The 19,601-nt window shown below is 44.0% G+C and overlaps 1 protein-coding gene across 1 annotated transcript in view; it reads right to left on the reverse strand.

Annotated features, from left to right (window-relative positions):
* FSCN2 (fascin actin-bundling protein 2, retinal) overlaps window positions 1–19,601 on the reverse strand; it is an 85,867-nt gene that overhangs the window by 35,814 nt on the left and 30,452 nt on the right. The gene's annotated exons all lie outside the window — the stretch shown is intronic.

Raw genomic sequence — 19,601 nt, forward strand, 5'->3', positions numbered from 1 at the left:
TAAGGAACTGGCCTACCCCAGAAGTGGAATGGGGCAGCCCATAAAGCAAATGGAGTTAGCTAGGATAGCAAACCCAAGTCTTGAATAAGTAAATCTCAAAGAAATGCTGCTTAATTTAAACATAAAAACCTCTGGATCTGCTAAAGGAGAAATTATTCAAAATACAGAACGGAAGCTACACCAAGTACCCTATTTAGGGAGTTGCTAAGAAGCAGCACCAAATTCATGGCATATAATCAATCAATCAATCAATTTAATGATCTGCAGTGGATTCCAGATTTCCATCTAGTTACAGTATTCCATTAGGCAAAATGCAGCTGCTTCTGGCATTTCTCCTAAGCTTCCAGGCCAGCCAGTTGCTTTCAGGTGCAATGAAGGACCTTGTGTTCCTAGATAGAAAACAAAAACAAAAATGCACCCAGCTGCTTCTAGACAGAAGAGGGCAAGGGACACCAAGGAGAGAGGCAACCTGGAATTAAGGAGAAACTTCCTAACAGTGAGAACAATTAACCAGTGGAAAAGCTTGCCTTCAGAAATTGTGGGTGTTTCATCACTGGAGGTTTTTAAAGAAAAGACTGGACAGTCACTTGTCTGAAATGGTATAGGGCAGTGATGGAAAACCTGTGGCACGCGTGCCACAGGTGGCACGCGGAGCCATTTGTCAGGGCACGCGAGGAGGGTTGTTTTGAGTGCTCCGAAGGCGTCAGGGAAGCCTCCGGACGGTCCCTGAAGCCTTTGGAATGCTTAAAAGGACCCTCCGAGCAAACCGGAAGTGACTTCCAGTTTGCTCGGAGGGTTATTTTGAGCGCTCTGAAGGCGTCAGGGAAGCCTCTGGACAGTCCCTGAAGCATTCGGAACGCTCAAAACGACCCTCCGAGCAAACCGGAAGTGACTTCCGGTTTGCTTGGAGGATCGTTTTGAGCTCTCCGAAGGCTTCAGGAACTGTCTGGAGGCTTCCCTGACGCCTCCAGAGGGCGTCCGGGGGGGCGGGGGAGGCTGTTTTCACTCTCTCCAGGTTCTTATAAAGCCTCTGGAGCCTGGGGAGGGCGAAAAAAGCATGTAAAAATGGGAGGGGGAGCGCCTGTAGTGCACGCATGCGCACTGGGGGTCGCGCATTGCATTATGGGTGTGGCACACCCACACACGACCCCCATGCACTCCCCACACTTATGGCATGCGAGCCAAAAAAGGTTAGCCATCACTGGTATAGGGTCTCCTGTTTGCGCAGGCGGTTGGACTAGAAGACCTCCAAGATCTCTTCCAGTTTTATTCTGATTGATTTGCACCTTCCATTTTGCCCTTGTCTTGAGCAGCAAAATCTCTTGTGCTAGTTCGGCAGTTGCTTTTCCACCCCCTTCCATCCCTCTAGACTCCCTGCATTCATAGAAAAATATGTTTCTTGAAATTAGAGAATATTGTGAAAACTCTGGTAATATGAAGATGAAATGGAGAGTTGGTAGAGGCACAATATAATATTGGAAATTATATTGGTGGTGAGACATGAATGGGAAACTTGCTCTTGGACAAAGTTTAAGTAGGGTGAAACGAACAGTTCACTTCTTGGGTGCTGCATGAGTCAGGGAGGCGGAGTCTAGATAGTGAGGAGCAATGCTAGTACAGACAGTCCTCAACTTATGACCATTCACTTAGTGATCGTTTCAGGTTACAACAGCACCAGTGGTGGGTTTCAATTTTTTTTAGAACCTATTCTGTGGGTGTGGCCCATTTTGTGGGCATGGCTTGGCAGTCATATGACCGGGCAGGTATGTCCAACTTGACATCACTCTTGCACACTCAGTCACATGACCACACACACACCCAAGCCATGTGGCAAAAAAATTTGGGAGTCCTATGAAGGGGGGGGAGGGGAAAATCTCCCAAAAATAGACAACTGGAGGGCTGAAATTAGGGAGATCGGAGAATGCAGGACAGAGAGGAATCCAGTAGAAAGCTATCGCACGCTGGGGAAAGAACCTTGGGAGATCGGAGGAGGCAAGACAGGGGGGAATCCAGTAGAAAGCTATTGCATGCTGGGGAAAGAACCTTGGGGGATCGGAGAATGCAGGACAGAAGGGAATCCAGTAGAAAGCTATCGCACACTGGGGAAAGAACCCTGGGAGATTGGAGGAGGCAAGACAGGGGGGAATCCAGTAGAAAGCTATTGCATGCTGGGGAAAGAACCTTGGGGGATCGGAGAATGCAGGACAGAAGGGAATCCAGTAGAAAGCTATCGCACACTGGGGAAAGAACCCTGGGAGATTGGAGGAGGCAAGACAGAGGGGAATCCAGTAGAAAGCTATCGCATGCTGGGGAAAGAACCTTGGGGGATCGGAGAATGCAGGACAGAAGGGAATCCAGTAGAAAGCTATCGCACACTGGGGAAAGAACCCTGGGAGATTGGAGGAGGCAAGACAGGGGGGAATCCAGTAGAAAGCTATCGCATGCTGGGGAAAGAACCTTGGGGGATCGGAGAATGCAGGACAGAAGGGAATCCAGTAGAAAGCTATCGCACACTGGGGAAAGAACCCTGGGAGATTGGAGGAGGCAAGACAGGGGGGAATCCAGTAGAAAGCTATCGCATGCTGGGGAAAGAACCCTGGGAGATCGGAGGAGGCAAGACAGAGGGGAATCCAGTAGAAAGCTATCGCATGCTGGGGAAAGAACCCTGGGAGATTGGAGGAGGCAAGACAGGGGGGAATCCAGTAGAAAGCTATCGCATGCTGGGGAAAGAACCCTGGGAGATCGGAGAATGCAGGACAGAAGGGAATCCAGTAGAAAGCTATCGCACACTGGGGAAAGAACCCTGGGAGATTGGAGGAGGCAAGACAGGGGGGAATCCAGTAGAAAGCTATCGCATGCTGGGGAAAGAACCCTGGGAGATCGGAGGAGGCAAGACAGAGGGGAATCCAGTAGAAAGCTATCGCACGTTGGGGAAAGAACCTTGGGAGATCAGAGGACAGAGGGGAATCCAGGAGAAAACGCCTGAGCTTGCCACTGCTGTCTGGTGGATTGTGCCGCTGGACCTCTCCATTCTTCTCAGTTCACCACCTCCACTCCCAGGTATTGGACTCGACACAGGATTGGGTAGGATAGTGCGGATGGGCAGATGGGGGGGGGAGGCGAGCGAGCGACAGGGCCGGGGCAGGCGTTCCGGAAGTTACTTCCAGGTCCACCAGTCGAACCTCCTCTCACCGGATCGGTAACTTTCACCATCCGGTTCTCCCGAGCCGGTGCAAACCGGCAGAAACCCACCACTGAACAGCACTGAACAAAGTGACTTACAACCGGTCTTTGCACTTACAACTGTCATAGCCTCCCCATGGTAACATGATCAGAATTTGGATGCTTGGCAACCAGCATCCCGGGGTCATGTGATTACCATTTGCAACCTTCCCAGCAGGCTTCTGAAAAGCAAATTTGATAACAGGAACCAGATTCACTTAGCAACTCTTAATTCCCGCTGCTCACGCAAATGGAGCATGTGTGCATGTGCTCACCCACTGCTTGTGCAAATGGGCTCAGATAATTCCAGGGCCCGGTTCTGAAAGGTTGGGGATCCCTGTATTAGAGGATATGCTTCTAAACCTAAACAGAGTGCTGAAAAGAACTGAATAACTACGTACCAGAAAGTCCCCTTACAAAGAAAACACAATTTATAATGTATTGTTTGTTTGATGAAGATTATGGTCAGCTGTCAGTGAAGGGAAGAGCTGCTTTTGTTCTTGAACTTGATCCTTACCTATGTTATCTACCTATTAGAAGGCCAAGACAAATTTGCACGGAGATGCTTTTCATCATCCAATGGTGGTTAGTATAAATAGTTCTCTGGAGAGTACATCGTTTTGAGGATAGAAGGCAAAGCAGACACAAAGTGAATTCTGCTAGCATCCATATATCTCTCTTTTCATTTTTGTTCATGTGACGTAATGCTTAGCAATGTGGAAGACTACCAGATGAATCACCAATTCACTCTAGCATCAGAGCAAGGGTGATAATGGGAACCATTTATGCCCGGCACTCCATTCTCCAGTACTTTATATCCATGAGAAACAGCTTCTTCAACATTTCATGTCCAAACGGCTAGTTAATTCTTGTATCAATCATTAGGTCATCGCTTTCTTGGACAACCTTTTCTTCCCCAAAACATAAGAATCTTTTAAAATTAAATGTATGGAATAAATGTTGTCCGCCTGAAACATGAGAAGAGGTTTTAAAAAAGAAATCTTGTTCTTTGAGAAAGGAATCCTCACTCTGAAGCAAGGAACCACCCATCTCTTCCCCCCATAGGTGGCTGAATTGTTGCTCCCAAAATAATTACATGGCTGGGGTAGCTTTCAGATATTGTTCAGCATCATCCAAAGGCCCACAAATTCTTCATTCCTACCATGTATGCAGAGGTGGGTTGCTGCCAGTTCGGCCTGGGTTGGGCGAACCAGTAATAGCGGCAGTGGGCACCAGGAGGCTCCGCCCACCCACCCGGACGCTTCTGCGTGTGCACAGAAGCATCATGTGAGGGCACCCGAACTGGTAGTAAAAAAAATTGGCAATCCACCTTTGCGTGTATGGAATTTGATCTTAGAGAAAAGAGGACTGCAGATAGGCTTAAGATACAGAAGGATCTTGACAGACTTGAACATTGGGCGCTATCTAACAAAATGAAATTCAGTGGTGACAAAAGTAAGGTTCTACAGTTAGGCAAGAAAAACGAAATGCACAGGTACAGTATAGGTGGTACCTTCCTCAACTGTGAGAGGGATCTTGGGAGTCCTAGGGGACAACCATTTAAATATGAGCCAGCAGTGTGCAGCAGCTGCCAAAAAAGCCAACACAGTTCTAGGCTACATAAACAGAGGGATAGAATCAAGATCAAGTGAAGTGTTAATGCCACTTTATAATGCCTTGGTAAGGCCACACTTGGAATACTGCATTCAGTTCTGGTCACCACAATGTAGAAAAGATGGTGAGACTCTAGAAAGAGTGCAGAGAAGAGCAACAAAGATGATTAGGAGGCTTGAGGATAAAACATATAAAGAACGGTTGCTGGAACTGGGTATGTCTAGTTCAATGAAAAGAAGGACCAGGGGAGACATAGCAGTGTTTCAATATCTCAGGGACTGCCACAAAGAAGAGGGAATCAAGCTTTTCTCTAAAGCCCCTGAGGGCAGGACAAGAAACAATGGGTGGGAAATAATCAACTTGCCTCCAGAAGTCATGGATGTTCTAACACTCGAAGTTTTTAAGAAGATGTTGGATATCCATTTGTCTGTAGTGGTGTAGGGTTTCCTGCCTAAGCAGGCAGTTGGATTAGAAGACCTCAAAGGTCCCTTCCAACTCTGCTATTCTATTTTACACTGTGTTGCTTGCCTTCCTTAAAAGAAGCTACAAGGCCATTTTCATCCCTAATAAAATCTGGGCTGTAAAAAAAAAAATCCAGAAGACCCCCAAGATGGCAGCAAAGGGGTTTTCTGAAGCTTTGAAGGCCACATCTAGCAGCTTTATCCTCTCTCTTCCAGCACAACTAGGTGACTATCAAACTACAGTAGCAAAAACTGATCCTTCTAAGTGAGCACTAGCTGAGCTGACTCAGCCTCACCAATATTTTATTGTTCCTCAAGGTCAAAAGGAGAACACAGTGGCATCACTGAGAGTTACCACACAGCTTCCCTAGTTAGGAAATGCCTACTGCAGTATCTGTGTGTGGTTCAGGATATGCCCTTCCAAACCACAGGAGGAAATAATAGATCTTGCCAATTCACTTAACTTGCATCTTTCTGGATTGGAGCAAAGAATTTATATATATATATATATATATATATATATATATATATATATATATATATATATATATATATATATATATATATATATATATATATATATATATTTGTTTTCGTAGATTTTCACGGGTGTAGGTATGCTGGTCTTGTTGTATTCGGGTTTTTTCCTGTGTAAGATTGAGATTGTCTTGGTAACGTTTCGGCGAGGTCTCACTCGCCATCCTCAGGCTGGTGTTTTTGGCTTAAAGCATGGTCTTTCTATAAATCTTGGTGGGGGTGTGTGGAGTGCTGGCGTTGTTTCAGTAAGTGGATTGATTGGCTGTGTGGCTGTATCATGAATGGGAGATTGGTGCTGATTGGTGCTGGCTGTGTGTCCATTGTTGTTTTGTGTTGTAACGGCCTGGGTGGTGGGTGGGGCTCGTTTGTTTACCAGGGCTGGTTTCCAGAACTCTGTCAGGCAGGAGGCATCGTCACGTTTATTCATGTTGTGGGGGTGTTTCTCTATTTCGATAGCTTCCATAATTATTCTCTTGTTGAAGTGTTCAGTTTTGGAGATTAATTTGGTTCCTTCAAAATTAATTTCATGTCCTGTAGCTTTAAGGTGCTGGAAAAGGGAGGAAGTTTTTTCTTTTTTTCTTACTGTGTCTTGTGTTCTGCAGATGCGTGCATTTATTCTCCTGTTCGTTTGTCCTATGTATATTGCAGGGCAGATTTTGCTTGGTTTTCTAGCTGGATCTTGTCTTTGGGGTTTCTTAAGATGTTGGCTATTTTTTGGTCAGTGTTGAAGGCTGTCTTGATATTGTATTTGTGGAGAATTTTGCTGATTTTATCTGTGGTGCCTTTGATGTAAAGGAGGAGGGCAATATCGTTGTCCTGTTCTGTGTCTGGGTTTTTGGGGGGAGTCTCCCTTTGGATTAGGTTGGTAAACAAACGAGCCCCACCCACACCCAGGCCGTTACAACACAAAACAACAATGGACACACAGCCAGCACCAATCAGCACCAATCAACCAAGCATGATATAGCCACACAGCCAATCAATCCACTTACTGAAACAACGCCAGCACTCCACACATCCCCACCAAGATTTATAGAAAGACGGCATCTCCGACCACGCTTTAAGCCAAAAACACCAGCCTGAGGATGGCGAGTGAGACCTCGCCGAAACGTTGCCAAGACAATCTCAATCTTACACAGGAAAAGACCTGAATACAACAAGACCTGTGTGTGTGTGTGTGTGTGTGTGTGTGTGTGTGTATTATAGATAGATAGACAGACAGACAGACAGACAGACCCACTCCATGAATTGCTCCCCACTTCATCCACCACAGAGTGCTTTTACTTCTAGAGGAGAATCTAGTTAAATGGAAAGAACAGTTGTTCCAACCATTTTCATTAAGCCCCATTTCCTGATACCTCCTGAATGTTGTGGATACATAAATTTCTTCCACAGTTCAGATCCAGTTCCAGATTTCTGGGATATCTATGAATAAAGAGTTGTTCATTTTCATAAAGCCAACATTTTCCAGCCGATCTACTACATCACGGGTATCAAACTCGTGGTGTCACATTGCCATCACGTGACATTGCATGATGATTTTCCCCTTCACGGAGCTGGGGTGGGCGTGCCCTGTGCGTGACGCATCCAGCCCGCAGGCCGCCAATTTGACACCCCTGTTTACATGTTTTCCAAACAAGTTTGCCTTACTTTTCTTCTAATAATCTTAACTGTGCACTCTTACAATCTGAATTTTCATTTCCTGGCTACAGAATGGAAAAACCAGTTTTTGTTCTTGATGGATTTAAACAATTTATCTTTACGTATCTAAGATATAAGCAGCTCTTGCTGGATTTATTGACTCTTTTCATTCTGAAACTAACAGGAAGCGCCTCCTGCACGTGTGAATCAAGTATTTGCAGAATCAATCCTGCAGCTGTAGGTAGGAAGCCTTTGTTCTGACAAATGTCAGTTCCTCTGCCTCTGCTTGAAGGAAATCACAGATATTTCCTCTGGCCCTGTCTGGTTTCCGTTCTTTAATCTTTTTTCTAGCGTACAACAGATTTGGAAAGGCAGCTACATATTCTCTTAGACTGCCTTTTCAAAATGGTGGGTGAAAGAACAAGGCCCACACCTTCTAATCTGCTGCTTTCCTCTTCGGTAAATGGCTGGAAAGTTTCAGAGATACGAGACTCCTTTAAAGCAGGGAAAACAGAATAGATTATTAATAAATAAAATTATTTTTGTCTCCTGCGGTAGTTAATCTCCTTTAGCTCAGCTGGAAGATGGTTCCCCTCTGAGCGTTGCTGGCAGTGCATTCATTTAGACCAGAGGATTGGCAATTTTCTGCAGACAAAGAACGACATGGGAGTCTGTATCAGGAGCCTCATAACTAGCACAGGCCTGGATGACAGAAAAGTGTTAGAATTAACTATGCGGCACTGTACAGTAGATCTTTGCTGACATTTTGTGCGCTTTGCAGCCCAGATCTGGTAACCAGAGAAAAATTGAGCATGGGTGGCTAATCTTTGATTTAATCCCAGTCTGAGTAATTTTGTCTTACCAATAGGGTTAGTCAAATTCATTCACTTTCTACAGTTTTCAAATTAAAAATGAATATGAAAGATGAATAATCAGAACCATATCCAGACATCAAACATTTAACACAATGAGTGCTTTGTGGAATCTAGAAGATGGTGAAACAGAATAAAATCAGATGATATCAATAAAGAAGAACATCTGTAGCTCAGGGTTGAACTGTGGGCTCCTTGGTGCTTTCTCAGCTTGGCTGTTTTTCTTGCAGATGGTTCATTACCCAACTATTGATACACTGATGATGATACTTAGTTGGGTAATAAAACATCTGCAAGAAAATAGCCAAGCTCAGAGAGCACCAAGGACCCCGTAACTTTATCTTGGTCTTCAGAAGGCTTTACCTCAGGGGTGGGTTACTGCTGGTTTTACTACCGATTCGCAACCCGCACGCAACGCACACACGTTATTCAATGTAAATTGTTCTTTGCGCATGCGCAGAACAATTTACAGTGAAATGTGCACGCGCAGTCACTAAAAACCAAAATGATGGTGGCCAAGCGGGGCTGCCAGTTCTGTGACCCAGGCCTGAATTCCACTACCGAAACGGGAGCAACCCACCTCTGCGGTACTTCCATATGAATTGGACTTCCCTATGGAGATTGGGAACATTCTTTCATGGTGGGACTTTTTTATACTTTCCCCCAAATTTATGCTCACGTCCAGTGTCTGGACTGTGTATACAGTCTCCAGTTTACATTTTATAACAGATCTAATAACTTAAGGCTTTTTTTAATATTAAAAATGGAGGGAGGATAAGATTAGATAAAATTGATGTGAATTGTGTAGACAGCTTGTCAGTTTCATCTATCCATTTTGTGTTCCTTTCCCCCCTCTGTGTTTCTATCCTGAATCTTTGACCGGACTCTTCTGGCTTTATTATTTTTTATTTTTTTGCATTCTCACTTTCAATTCTAGATTCGGAAACAATTCTCTGGGTGCTGCCCCATATTTCATCTCTTCCCTCATTTTTGCCTTTGGAATGGGCTCAACGTCTTGTGACCTACAACCCTCTCAAATCACACTTCATTCATTTCCCTGATCTCAGTTCTGTTCCTGTACCCAAGGAAAAGCAGCCAGGAGCAATGAGCGTAAGTGCTTCAAGCCAAGCTGCAGATAATGACATAATTCGCTTAGACTCTATGCAGGGCTTGTACGTGTTGTATTTACCTGAAAGGAAGATGAGTCTGAATTCTCCAAAAGGGAGGACAGACAGGGAAAACCTGTGTGGTATCTACTTTCCCCATCTTATCAACCTGGGTTGCTAATTTCAGCTGAAACCAATCTTAAAGACACTCCACCCTCACCTAGTAAATGTGCACTTATGACACAAATGTATGTACCCTATCTATGAATGTTTATATACACCTGTCAGAAGCCATACAACAAGAAAGGGCAAGGCCAGGATGGAGGGGGAAAAATATGCTCATTGAATTACTGATTAAAATTAATTGCCTGTAAAATGAAGTACCCATTTATAAAATTAAATCTGCATACATCAGTTACTAAACATTCAAATGCAAACTCTTTTCTCTTTCTAGCAGAAGGAAAAGGAGGAAAGGAAGAAAAGGAGAAAATTCAGGATTTCTGACGGGGGAAGAAATAGCTGTCCTTGGGAGTCAAAGAAAGAGAAAGAGGGAGAAATTGGATGGAAATAAGATTAGTCAGGAAGATAATTGGATGAAGGAAAGCAAGTTAGGCATTATAAGGAACATTCACTAACTTGACCAAACAAACAGCCTTTTCCAAACAACCTCTAAATTTCAAAAGTGTTAGTCCATCCATCCATCCTGTTAAATTCACAGGGAATCATTTGTGGGGAAATGTATTATGTTAGATGAATTGCTGAGAAGGGACTAACCCCAGAATTATCTACAAGAGGGATATGAGGAATATTCCAGCTACCTGACCAATAAAAATTGCTTGTATTTGTTTGGAGCTGGTCTCCAAGTAGGCAGATCTCAATCCTTTCTATACTTCACTCAACTATGCCCACAATTACAGTCAATATTTATTATTTGCAGTAGTTCTATAAAGTCCACAAACCCTGAATGGGCAAATACTTAACCATACTGTTTCTACAGGAAGTCCAGGGTTAGGTTCCTGCAAGCCTCTGGTCATAACAATTTTGTAACTCAATCAATACAATAAGTGAGGTTGCTTGGTGTGGTGATTAAGGCACCAGGCTAAAAAAAACAACAGGAGATAGCAGGAGCAAGTACTCCTCGTTGTGTTTCTTGTCTGGGCTACTTTGAAGGGCCAACATGTTATGAGAGCTGAAGCAAGAAGGCAGTGCATTGCCTTCTTCAATCTCAGCTGTGAATGTGCACATGAGGTGACTCAAATGTTTTGCCATACTCTATGTCCACAAATGACCATGAAAGTTACTGCAAGTCCATGTAGTCCTTGACTTACAAGCACAATTGATCCCCACATTTCCATTGCTAAGCAAGACAGTTGTTGAGTGAGTTCTGCTTCATTTTACAACCTTTCTTACCACAGCTATTAAATGAATCCCTGCAGTTGTTAAATGAGTAACACGGTTGTTAATTGAATCTGGCTTTGTTTATCAGAAGGTTGTGAAAGATGATCACATGGCCCCAGGACACTGCAGCTGTCATAAATACATGCCAGTTGCCAAGCATCTTACTTTTGATCACGTGACCATGGGGATGTGAAAAACAGTTACCTGTCACTTACAGTGCCACTCAGGGGTGGGTTCCGGCTTCTTCTACTGCTGGTTCATTCAGGGATGCACTTCAGGCGTGTGTGCGCTTCGGGCGCGCACACGCTTAATGCACACTACGTGTGCATGCACAGTAGGTAAAAAATGCTTCTAGACATGCGCAGATGCAAAAAACAAGATGGCCATAGGCACCGCCGATTGAACCAGTTTGGGGGCGTGGTGAGCCAGATTACTACCTACTCAGCCGAACCAGTAGGAACCCACCTCTGGTGCCACTGTGGCTTAAATGGATGGTTGTTACGTCGAGGACTACATTATCTGGATTGATTTGGGGATTATAAATAAATTTTTAGCAATTAAGCGAATTCGCAAATATGGAATCTGAAATAATGAGGATTGACTATATTACTCTTTCCAAGCAGGTGCTTCCAAGCTGCTCACAGAACAGCCTCCCCATTCCTTCATTTGCCCCTTCCTCAACTTTCTTCCAGGTTTTATTCTAAAAATATATGGATAGTATGTAAATAGGTGGGTGGGTAATGGGATCTATGTTATACTACATAAAGCGGAACTTATAGGCGGGGTGAGATTCTACCTGTGCAGACAAACAGGTAGCTCCCACGATCAGCTGGGGGCCCACCCTCCCATCCCTGTGCTAGTCTGTCCCATATCTCCTTTGTTTGAAGCCCAGCTGATAGGTGCAGCAGAGCGATTGCTGTGCCTCAGCTGTTTTACTCACCGGGGCTGCAGTAGAAGGTACGTTTTAGAGCTGCTTTGAAATGAACTGCGCATGCCTGGAGCGTGCACTCAGCGAACCGGTTGTTACACTGGTTGAATCCCACCACTGCTTATAGGAGTTTATGCCCAAGTCTGCAGAGTAAGAAATTAAGTCCCTATTGTTATGCTTTAAAGCTGTACAAACTTCTGCATTCTAGGCAAAAGGGAATTTGGAGCACTTAGGGGCCCAGGACATATAGCAGGTCCAGGATAACTCACTGCGGCCAACTTGCCATGATCAATTTGCTGTAACCAACTTACTGCGGGAGAACTTGCCATGGCCCACTCGCCATTGGACAATTCATTGCAGGACAGGAATTACACTAATATCAAAGAAATGGCGGATTAGAATCATTAAAGAAAGGATGCCAAAGGAGGGACAAAATGAAATGTGAATGACCAAAATTAAAATGATTTTAAAATGATTTTAAATAATGAAATTGAATTGTTGAATTGTCCCGCGGAGGTTTGGTCAAGGCGAATCGTCACATTCCAATATATAGCACCTGTCATCAGAAGTGTGTTTAAGCAGTCGGAACTTTCCCTGGATTTGCACAGCTGACCTTTGCAGCTGATGCACCATTCTTGGAAGAGACCTGTCCAGTTTAGGGTACTTCTGATATATGCTACATATATGACTGTGCATGCTCACTGGATCTCTACACCTTTCTATTATGGTCTATGCCAGGGGTTTCCAACACCTGGTCTGTGGATTGGCACTCATCTGTGACATCAGAGGTGGGTTTCACATAATTTTACCACCGGTTCGTAGCACACCGAAAATGTGTGTGCACGTGTGCACTTTCCGCACATGCACGGGTCCTTCCACACATGAGCTTTGCTCTCGTGTGCAGCTTGCACGCATACACCCATCTTAGAAAACATGGCTAAATAGGACAGCCTAGCGCTGGGATGGGCGGCGGGGGCACCGGCAGGTCACCACTACCGGTTCACCTGAACCGGTCCGAACTGGCTGAATATCACCACTGTGTGACATGCCATAAACCAGGCTGCACAAACAAGGCAAGCCCCATGAGCGGGATGCAGGCAATGCATGAAACCACATCCCCTCCAGTCCACGGAAAAATCTCTCTCCATGGAACCGGTCCTCGGCGCCCAAAAGATTGGGGGAGCGTCAGGGGTGGGTTCCTGCCAGTTCTAACCTCTTCTATAGAAGAGGTTCCACAAATCTACAGTGCCTTTTAAAACCGGTTCCAGCTCCCTCCCCCCGCCCATCTGCACATCATCAAGATGAAGAGCGAGAGGAGGAATTCTGGGAGTTGAAGTCCACAAGTCTTAAAGCTGTCAAGTTTGAACACTTCTGGGTTATTTTTTCTAAAGGGTTAGGGGTGCAAGGGTCTTGTAACTTGACAGCTTTAAGACTTGCACACTTCAAATGCCAGAGTTTCTGAGCCAACATTTTGGTTGCTAAACAAGAGCATTGTTAAGTGAGTTTCGCCACATTTTACAAGTTGGCCACGCCTACCCAGTCACATGGCTGGCAAGCTACTCCCACCTGGTCACGTGACCGGCAAGCTACTCCCACAAAGCAGACCACACCTATAGAAGAGGTTTTAAAAAACTTTGAAACCCACCACTGGGGAGCGCCTAGTCTATACTATATTCACTGGGACTAACAATGATAATCTTATATTGCCTAGAAACGATAGTATAATTTATGTCCATAATATAAATACATATAATTTCCATAATAAAAAACCCTCCTCAATTTAAAATTATAATATGAAGCTCACTCCAATATTCTCTTGTGCTTCGAAAGCCTGCAAATTGGAAATGATCATGAATAGTTCTACATAAGCTATAAATATTTTACTCATATGCTCCTAGGGATTTAGAAGTGACACGCCTTCCAGTCACAGCCTGCACTGATATTTCAGGTCCAGCTTAGGCTGGGGAGGGACATCCAGAGAAAGGCTGAAGTGATACAACCAGCTAATCACTTCACAAAGATGCCTCTAAGGAAATTAAGCCTGCTGGGCAAAATTCCACCCAGAACACTAATTTTGTAGCCAGAATTTCAACTCCTAGAAATACCTCTCTTGTAGTTACACCCAATATATATTGATTTAATTCTTGTTATTTTAGTTGGTTTCTATTATTACAGAATTTACAGAGTCAACTATTTCAACAGAGCTACGGTCAATTCATCATAATTTTTTAGAGGAACAACTGCTGTTTAATTGATGTGTAATGGTACAATTCAGTGTGTTGTGAAATTGCATTTCTGTGAATTTCATGCCTCTTCGTGGAACAGAGCAATAAACACTCTGAAGATTGTAGTCATTCTGTTATAATTACTTAGGATATCTGAGCAACGTATCTGTGGTTATGTATTAAGAATTTGTGATACCTAGTGGGAATATTTCAACCATCAAGCCTTTTTGTTAAATCACAGCTCTGCTATTCATCACTCGGTAGTTTTCCGACTATTCCATTTTCTATGTACGCTCAACTTACTGTTCTAGTGATCTTTCTGTCCTCAGTTGGCTCGTTAACTCTCCGTTTACTATTGTTTCACTTGAAAATGCCCTTTGAAAATGCTTTGGAATTTGAAATATTCGTATATATGCAATCTTATGGCATACCAACTCTAGGAATAACTGCAAAATTGCAACCTTTACAATGGTGTGGAGTCTCCATCTCTATTACAGCAATAGTTACCTCTTGGCTTTTGTTCTCATTGTGCTCATTACCTCTGGTATGGAAATGTGGTACTGAGATGTGAGGCTTCTCAATTTGGGGTGGGGTCCCCCTAAGATTCACAGCTCCTGCTGAATGGTCAGAGCTGGGGCTTGGCAGGCTGTTGCATAGATAGCTTTGGTATGCTGATTCCAACCATTTCTGATTCAGGAAGTCCTCTTCACAATAACTTGCCCCACAGGTATCTTCTGTATACAGGGCTGCCCTTGAAGATTTGGAAGCTATAGCTGGTATAAAACACACTGCTCCCTGAGCAGAGATGGGTATATATTCAGGGCCGGATTTAGATGAAAAGAGGCCCTAGGCTATTCCACTTATGGGGCCCTTTCACCTCCCATTTTTAAGTTTGTAAATTACATGAGAGATAATAAAATACATCATTACTGTGATATATATCAATATATTAAATGAAACATGTTGTAATTGGTACTAACCTTTATAAAAAATGTGGCACAGATAAATAAAAGGCCCCTCTTGATCTTGAGGCCCTAGGCTGAAGCCTAGTTAGCCTATAGGAAAATCCGGCCCTGTATATATTGATATACTGAATGACCCCAGTGCTGAGGAAGCTCCGATGACTGCAGCTGGCTTTTACTAGATGCCATTCAAGCTGCTGGTTGGCAGCTTTAAGGCCTTCCATGACTCCAATGTTGTTATTTAAGGGACAACGTTCTCCTGTATTCCTCTGCCTGTCTGATCAGATCAAAGGGGGCCAGCTTCTTCCAGATCCAATCTTACACGATAGGCATCTCATAGGGCCTCAAAAGTGGATTTTTTTTTTAAGTAGCTGCCCCCATAGTTTGGACTCTTTCTCCCTGGAGAGTTGGCCCCCTGAACCTCCTGGGACTTAGGGATGCTTTTATGACTTATTCTGTTTCAGGAGAGGAGGAGGAGGAGGAGGAGGAGGAGGAGGAGGAAGGGGAGGAGGAGGGGAGGAGGAGGAGGAGAAGAAGAAGAAGAAGAAGAAGGAGAAGGAGAAGGAGAAGGAGGGGGAGGGGGAGGGGGAGGGGGAGGAGATGCTCCAATCGGGAGTGAGGATTGCCAGGGCATATCGTCTGGCCTGTACAGTTCTACCTAATACAGTTCTACCTTTTGTTTCTGATCTCTTTTTAATCTATTTCGGGATTCTTTTTTCTTATGGGTGCTTCTATTTTATGATGTGATTCTTACTTGCATAAAAATGAGGTCAATAAATAAACTCCAAATATAGATTCCTTTCTTCCTTCCTTCCTTTAACTATGACGCAGCATTTACAATTCTACTGCTGTGGCTTCGGTGACTGTTAACATCAATACTGACAAATTACTAATTGCTTTTCTTATTCCATCTGTAGACTTGCTACTGTGGGTGGATTTCACCTTCTACACATATATTAGATGTAATAAATTTAAATAATAATTGAAACATTTCATCCACTCTACGGTAGTTGCACCTTTTCTGCCTCTGTCTCATCTCAGGCTGGGCATGAAATATTTGTGCAAAAGATGGTCTGAGGAATTAGCACTTTAAAATCCATAATAACCCATCAGTTTAAAAAGCACTGCATTCACTATTTGCACTGTGAGATTGCTGAAGTCTTGACTTCCAATTTGCTAAATTCAGCTTAAAAAGGAGGTTTCTTTTTTAATTAATGGAGATGAATGTGCAAAATTTACCAATCTGGGAATAAATAGTACATTTCTTGAGAACTCTCCAGAGCATTCTGTTTCTCTCAGAAAATGTCAGACTTCCCTGAACGTGCCAGGCTGATCGTTTCCAGAATCAAGTTACTTCTGGAATTAGAAGCAGTCTGAGGTGTTTTGAATTTAGTGTTTATGAGCAAACAAATGTATCTGGAGATTGCACGTCCTGGAAACATTTCAAAACTGCTCCCAGTTCAGAAGACTAACTTCTGGAAACTACCAAACCTCCCGCAAATGATAAAATATGGAGGAAAATGTAACACTTTCTAGACTCTTCACTCCCAGATGTACAAATTTTTGCATACCAGTATTTAATGAAATGCTTATTCCAATAGAAACATACGTTTTCTGTAAAATGCAGGTCTGTCCTATGTAAACCTTGTTACAAATTGAGGCTGATTTAGATGAAAGTGCGAGTGAACGTTTTGAGTGTTTTGCACACATGAGAAAGAAAACTGGAATAGCTCTTCCCCCATCTCAAAAGCATGGCAGATTGGGAATTAGTAGACTTGCGGTATGACAAGGAAGGCAGTAATATAAGACACCTGGTATAAACTCCTATGCAGCCATACAAACAAGGCCGGCTCGGCATTGGTCAGCTGTATTAGAGTGCAAAGCTTATCCCGCTCAGCTAGCAGGGGGGACAACAGTCCCATAATATTAGGATGTGGGAGGCTGGCCTGGATTCTGATTTCTCCTTGAAGGAGTAGTTCAAGTTTCAGTTGATACCAAATGGCAGATATTGTTGCTGAAAATAGGTCCAGCGTATTGGTTGCCTAATAATTATTTCATGCTTGAGAGCATCCTTTTTCTGCAGCGGCTCCGTTTACAGTCGCCTGGAACTGGTTGGTTTTCTCTCTGAAGGCCGGTATAGGTTACGTGAGCAGCAGAGCTACAGTGTAGTGTAACAGACTCTTCGTAAGGCTTAAGGACACCAACTGAATTCTATAATTGATACCCACCCCGTGGGCAGTTTTTCCAAGCATGCAGGAAGGACAACCTGGGCTTGGTGTCCCATCTAGATTGCCATCTTGCAATGGAAATCTGGCCTAAAGACTTAGAAGGGCAGGAGATAGAGGCGGGGGGGGGGGGGGGAAGAGAATGGCATTCTTGGTGCTCTCCCACCAAGGAGTGTTCCTACTTTGGCAATGTTTGTACCTTTGTATGGCTGCACATTCAGAAGGACTCACTAGCCGCAAAGTAAACCAGTATATCCTAGCAGGAAGCAAGTCATTACCCCTTTGGCTTCCTCTGACCACAAAACTGTTCACAAGTTATAACTTGATAGAATTGGTCATGATACAGAGCATTAAGTTATGTCTACACTGCGTAGGGACACGGTGGCTCAGTGGCTAAGACGCTGACCTTGTCATTCAGACAGGTCGGCAGTTCAGCTGTTTGAATCCCTAGCCGCATAATGGAGTGAGCTCCCATTACTTGTCCCAGCAGTTCGAAAACAAAAATGTAAGTAGAAAAATAGGGACCACTTTGGTGGGAAGATAACAGCACTCTGTGCGCCATTGAGTCATGCCGGCCAAATGACCATGGAGACTTTTTTGGACAGCGCTGGCTCTTCGGATTAGAAACAGAGATGAGCACCGCCCCCTAGAGTTGGGAATGACTAGCATGCATATGCAGGGGAACCTTTACCTTTTTATACAGCTTTGCCCTTCATTCACCAGGTTTTTGTGTATCATGAGACATTATTCTCATCTTCTTCCACTACCCATTGAGCTGGCCAGCACTCCTTAAAGTTGGCCAAAGGAGGAAGAGCTAAAATGGCAGCTTGCCAGCACCTACTCTCCCTTTTCTGTTCTTCCCTCACAGTGGGGAACAAAAACTGTGTAAAACCGCAACTGTCTACCAATGGGGAAGCATCGCACTTTGGAGCCGAGGGGGCGGGCTGCAAAGTGCAATACTTGGTTGCTATCTGATGAGAGAAGGGGAAATTCCAGAACCAAAGAATGGGAAATCACCCACCCTACAGATCAAGAGGAAATTGCAAAATTGTCTTTGCAGCATTTCTCTGGAAGAGCTGGTCTGGCTACCTCAAAGTAGCAATTGTGCATAGCATTTTATGCATTTAGGAGAACTGAATCTACACCAGTTCACTTATGGTCGCCGTAATCTGCAAAGTGATCCATGCTTTCCTGGGCGTAAGATAAGGCTGACTTCAGAGGAAACAGATATGGGACCACAGTGCTTATTTATTAAGTTGTTTGATTGTTCCCAATCTAGGCAGTGCAAAGAAAAGCCAGAAAGATTCTTGCCTGGCATAGATTAAGCACGGTATGGGCGTTGCTTGTGTCTTTCTGTCCTGTTTCGGACCCTTCGGTCTCCACAGTGCCAGCCAGGGATCAGGTTCTGTTTTGAAGGCATGGAACACAAAACCTGCATTTTCCCTCCTGTCTCAGATGGCTCTCCCTCTGCCTTTTTAGCTTTCTTCAACCCTTCCATTTTCAATTTTGCTTTCATCCTGTTTTTTTAACTTTGTCATTACAATGTCTTTTTAGACGATCATCTGGCTTTATTTGTAAACTACCCAGAGTCATTCAAGTGTAATGGGTGGGATAGAAATCGGATAAGCAGGTAAATTAATAAAATAAAACGTGGGAAGGTATGGCCGGACTTGGTCACGTGTGCTATATATTGGAGAGGGCTCCCCTCAGAATGGACTGTTGCATCAGGGACTGCATCTGCCCAGGAGCCCACCTGGTGGCTTAGGGAGGAAAGTGCAGCACAGGTAAGGGTTCGGGTGCATCACTATGCAGGATTACAATGGCTGTAGGGACAGTTTTCCGAGAAAAGGCAGTACGATGTACAACACTTCAAAGCTGTGATTCACAATGTGTAGGAGCTGAGAAGAAAGTGGAGTGGTGTGGCTCTGTATGCACGCACACATAAGGCAGCCGGAAGTAGCTCCCAAAGCAGGCGTGACAGCCCTTGCAAAGAACAAGTTGCCGAAGAGATGCTTTGTATGCAGGAGAGCCTCCCCTGCAGTTCTTTTACAGGATTTGAAGAGCCCTTAAAGCAGTTACCTGATTTGGTACAAGCTTAGGGTTTGAGGTAAGCACATTAAGTCATGTAGGACAAAGAGACAAGATTTAAGGGTAGCCTCATTTTTTTTTAATATACATATACTTTCAGGGTTGAATCATTACATAACATTGGGGTTGTAGCACAGATAACTAAATTACTTGGGTTTTGACAACTGGACATGCTAGCTGGCACACGAGAGCTGCAGTCAAAGCCATCTGGAAAGCACTTAGGTTTCTATACGTTCCATAATGTATGTGAGAGCCGCAACTCAGTGTGCATACAAGAGCCTGTTTTAGTGTAATAAGCCTGTAATAAATGCACAGGGGCTAA

This window comes from Natrix helvetica (genome assembly GCF_964273705.1).
Source record: "Natrix helvetica genome assembly, chromosome: 1".
NCBI lineage: Eukaryota > Metazoa > Chordata > Lepidosauria > Squamata > Natricidae > Natrix > Natrix helvetica.